Source organism: Rhea americana, unplaced genomic scaffold, assembly GCF_003343005.1.
Source record: "Rhea americana isolate MKP2758 unplaced genomic scaffold, rheAme1 scaffold_31, whole genome shotgun sequence".
NCBI classification, from domain to species: domain Eukaryota; kingdom Metazoa; phylum Chordata; class Aves; order Rheiformes; family Rheidae; genus Rhea; species Rhea americana.
In genome coordinates this window covers 3,472,531-3,477,497 of record NW_028186435.1, presented here as the reverse complement: position 1 = coordinate 3,477,497, position 4,967 = coordinate 3,472,531, and the positions used below count along the sequence as shown (strand labels likewise).

Genomic DNA, 4,967 nt, shown 5'->3' with positions numbered 1-4,967 from the left:
TATCCTTTACTATTCAGAAAATAAAGCAAGATTTTTAGGTGGCTCTGTGCTGTCTAGGTTGCAGTTGAGTTTAAATGCACGCACATGCACGTATTTTCTTGCTTTCTCCCTCTTAGGAGTGCTTCTCTTTGTGCTCYTCTTCCTGATATGATTTATAGATTCCTTTGACATCATCTCTAACAGCTCTAAATTTATAATGTGATTTTTCCGTTGGCCATTCTTCTTTACCACCTGCCAACTTCTTCATTCATTTCCTTGGTCCCTCCTTTGCTTCTTGGATTGGAATACTCTCTCAGCATGCTGTTGTATTTTCTGGTCCCCAGTTGCACCTAGTAGTGCCATCCACCTACCTGGGGATTTCTTGACTTTCTTTTTTTTKGGGGGGTGGGGAAATAGAGTGGGGGGTATTATTCTTTTTCTGGGCTTCCCTGCCAAATTTGGAATAATTCTGGTGAATCCGTCTATGACCTCTGTCTCTCCTCTGTCTTAATTTATAGAGTCTCTGTGGGCTGCTTTTAAAATTCATCTGAGTTCATTTGATTGATTGTTTCATGTCTCCCTGCTGTTCTGATCCTATCTCACAGCTGCTCTTCATACTGTGTCTTCGGTTTTKGGGTAATCACTAATGTTCTCTTCCAAACAGAGTAAATATATAAAATACCTTGCAGTTTCCCTCTGACTGGCACAATTCTAGACAGTTAGATCCAGAGTGGCATTATTTCTAATATTTTAAAGACAAATCCGATCCGATAGGATGATCAGACTGGCTGCCTACAATATGTTGTCTTTCATCTCGTTCCCAATTCACATTTTATTACAGCAGATGCTGCCAACATCCTTGTCTCTTATGCACTGCTATAGTTCTGTCTCTCTCCTCCCTTTCCTTTCRCTGGTGTTTCGCCAGTGTGTGGGCTGTTAAAGTCCTGTTTAAATCCACATCCAGTTTTGTTTTCATTACACAGAGTTGGCAACTCTGCCCAGTGGTTCCTTTCCATTCTCCACCTTCCTTTTGTTTTCTGCCTTAAATATATTCAAGCGGGAAACAGGAGGAGGGATGGAAAAGGAAGGGTTCGGTCTAGACTTCCAAAGCGATTTCCCTTTCCCTAAAGAGCACAGCTCATTTCCTTCCAAAGCACTATGCCTGGGAAGTTGCACATTTCTTCTCAGCACTGGCTTTCCTGAAATTTGTTGAGTCAAGGCACAGCTATTAGGAGTGGTCCAGAGGACTGTAAACACGAATGTACAAGTGTTCTTCCCTTTCTCGCTTCTAAACAGAAGAATAAGCAGAGATTAATATGAAAGGAGAGCGAGGTCTAGATAAGCAGCCACAGGGTGGAAATGTTAAAAGAAGAGACAAATAACTGTCCTTGTTATTATTCATATACATACCCGTACCTGGGTTTTCCTGTATCATGGGGCCTCACAGRGCTTATTTTTGCAATAAATGTCTTGGGGGCAGAAAAATGATAAACATGGAGGATGATGATTTGTCTAGAGGTTAATTACAAGGTCTTGTCTTTGCAGAAACGAGTTAGTTTGTAACTTTAACTTTTCATAATATTACCTTCAGCCAAAGACAGAAGAGGTTCTTTTTCTTCAAGAYGTGTACGTATTTTCCAAATAACCTGTTCATGAGTAGTGTCCCGCTACYCCTTTCAATACCAGTGTATTTGCTCTTACCAAGTTTCTGTAATTGCTTTAAGTTTAACTAATAAATTGCTCTAAGTCAAACTAGAAACAAACTGTGAAAGAGTACCATAGATTTGACTGAGCAAATTTCCTTGTGTGATTTAGAGATATTCTCTGCTTAGATTTTTTTTTAGGTGAGTTAAACTTAATCTAGTTGCAATCTAGTTGGAAAGCAAACACTTCAAAATTATGATCCCATTATCATTTTTTTAATCTGTCTGTTCCATGGAGTTTCTGCTTGACTAATTTAGTTGCTCCATGTGTCTTTGCCTGGTACTGCAGAGATGAGATTTCTTCTGTGTTAAAAATGATCGGAAACTTGGACAGAAAGGTGAACTGTAATCTGATTAGGTGCTCATTTAAGGTAATTTTTTCATCTGTTCAGTTTGAGTTTTGCTTAGCAAGACAAGATTAGGGTATGTATTGTCATGGCACTAGTAATTGTAGTTCAGTGTCTGAATAATTGATTGCTGTTTCTGAGTCTGAATAAGCCAGTGTGTTAATTGTCAAAAAACGTACATATAAAACAGAAACTTTAGAGTTATAACTCAAAACTTCTAGGGTATTCAGACTGCCCAGAAGTTTTATCTTGGATCAYGCATTTCAAGTTTTAAGTAAATTTGTGAGTGCTTTTTGTTTTTGTTTCCAATAGATAAACCAAGATAGTGGCTTCTCATTTCACCTCAAAAATGGAAGTTTCACAAACATATAGGCAGAGGAGCTTTAAAAAGTTGTGTATGAGTAGGTGTGCTGTGCTGGGGGGGGGGTAGTTGCAACATCCACGTTGATCACCTTTCCCACCCTTCCAATAGATAGTGCCAAGCCATTGGAGCCCTCCAAATTTGGGCATTGGTATCTGTATAYGAAACTTTGAAAAGGACAACCAAAAGATGTTATGGTACATTTTGTTATTGTAGCTGTCTCTCTGGGTAACATTCTTATGGATATTGTGCTGCAGATTATAAATTTTTGGTCCAAGCGGGGGATGCTTCCTCACACTTATTTCAGCTGGATTGCAGGAGGCTGGACTAGTACAGAGAGATACAACATCTTCCTTGTCCAGATGCTCCTCTGGAGAGAATAGAAGTGGAGCTGGTAGTAAAGGTGCTTGATTCAGTTACAACCTTATTATAATCTCTCCAGCTGTGTTGAGCAGATTGGCTTGAATCTTCAACATCTGAGGCTGGTTAGGAGAATCTCCACTGTGTTAAGCAGYGTTCTGGTGGTGCCAGATAATCAAGATGAAATGGAAATGGGGAYGATTAACATGACTCTGACATTTCTACTGATATCATCTATCACCAGTGATTACAGTAGACGTTTTTTCCACCTGAATTTGTAGCTTTATCCAATTGGTATTTTTTTTAGCCTCTCTGACATATTCTGCCACTTGGGAGATAGGTAGTGATTAAAGGAGAAAAAAAAACATATCTAGTTTTGTGGCTCATCATCTGGTAGGAGTCCAGAGGTCAAGCTGCATTCTAGGATATGTCAGTGGCATATTGTATGACCTTGGATAATTAACTGTATTTCAGAATTTCTGAGATTTTATATTTGTGAAATGAGGACAAAAACTAAAGCACTTTGAGATCTGGGGAGTAAAGGTACTATATAAGGATTGAATTTTATCATTGCTAATGATAAGACTGTTAATTCATTCTCAAGTAGCTTTATCTGATGTAAAAACTAGAGTTTTTTTCCTGTGGGCAGTTTAAGAGGTATAGAGACCTCTATTATAATAACTTTGAAGGTATCACTTGGAGGCAGTACATAGAGTTCTTTGCTGTGTTCCGGCATTTAACATATTTTGTAATGTAAAGTCCTTAGAGATCGGTGTATTTTAGCAGGAACTCTGTAGCACTTTCCCAGAAAATGATCAACAACTAAAAAACATGATTTCAAAATAAAACTAGCATTTACTATTTTGAAATTCTTTCATATATTGCAAAATAGGACGAAGGGGCTAGATCTTGTATTGCATCCACATCTAAAGATCAGTGCATCTTGCACTTTACTGAAGTCAGTAAAAGAAAAAAGATGAAAAGAGTTGCATTTTTTTGTTCTTACCATTGCATTTAAATTGATGTTTTTGTAGCTGTTTCTTATGCAGAAGGTGCATAAGAATGCGTGGGCTTGTCTTTGGGTCTGTTTTTGTGTGTCTTTGGATCAGGAGTTGTCTTGTTCAGGTCTATCTTTAGATCAGTAATGTATTTTTAGACCTCTTTCTCTTGCCTTCAGCTGTCTCCTTTGCAGTTTTTTCTGGCCATTTTTTTTTTAAAAAAAAAACCTAAATACAAACGTAATCCTGCTATTAGGAGTCTTTAGCTTTGGGAAAAAAAATGGTCAGTTGTTTACTGAACAGCCCTTGACTGGCTCACAACCAGTTGCTGGGCTCACATACTTTCTTTCAATGCCATAGCTGAGCTCAAAGCAACCAGACTTGGGCAGATAAATACGAAGCTGAGTGAAAGCAGGATACTGGTTTTGGCTAGAACCTTTTTTTTTTTTCTTTTGTGTAAATGTAACGAATAATSACCATCACCAAACTGGTTAGAAGTGGGTGGAACAACATGTTACATTGAGAACAGAAAATGTTTTCAAGGTGAAAGACATCTTCAAGTTTTCTAAACACTTGAAAGAGGAATGCTTTCTTTCTGAATCTTCTGGAGACAGATGAAGCCATGTAGCAACATGACTCCCATTACCATCACCTAATCATTTAAAAGGTGCTATGGAAATAATTGCGACCAGAGAACCATGATGCTCATTGTAAGGTAGCTTTCTGAAATGTGGCACACTCCACTTTGTGTCACCATGGTAGTACTGCTGCAGTAGCTCAGGATGAATCCCTCGGTCACACATGCCTAAAATGGGTCCAGGCTGAATAAAAAATGGTACCTCTCCCTCCTATATCACTAAATTCTCCTTTCCTCTTTCATCCTCACTGCCCTTTATATACATCTGGGAAATTAGCAGAATGTTTGTTTTGCTTCTTTTGAAAGTGTGTTCATAGTTTTAGGTGAGCGTTTGACTTATGGTCATTGGCCCTTGCACAAGAGACTGTGAAAGCTATTTCCTTTTTCCTTAATTAGAGCATACAGAATATCAGGTTTCTGAGCAGTGAATTTCCTCTTAGGAGATAGTTGAGCGTATGTGGTAGAAGTGGTTGTTTTTGTAGATTTGAGAAGTTTGTCCTTCTGTACTTTCCAGATGCTTTCTTAACCCAGACTTTTCATACATGCAGAATTGTAGTCTTGTCTTTTTTTTTTTTTTTTTTT

At 38.3% G+C, this 4,967-nt stretch overlaps 1 long non-coding RNA gene across 5 annotated transcripts in view; it reads left to right on the top strand.

The window, feature by feature from the left end:
* Positions 1 to 4,967, top strand: part of LOC146593005 (uncharacterized) — a 254,796-nt gene that overhangs the window by 203,929 nt on the left and 45,900 nt on the right. The gene's annotated exons all lie outside the window — the stretch shown is intronic.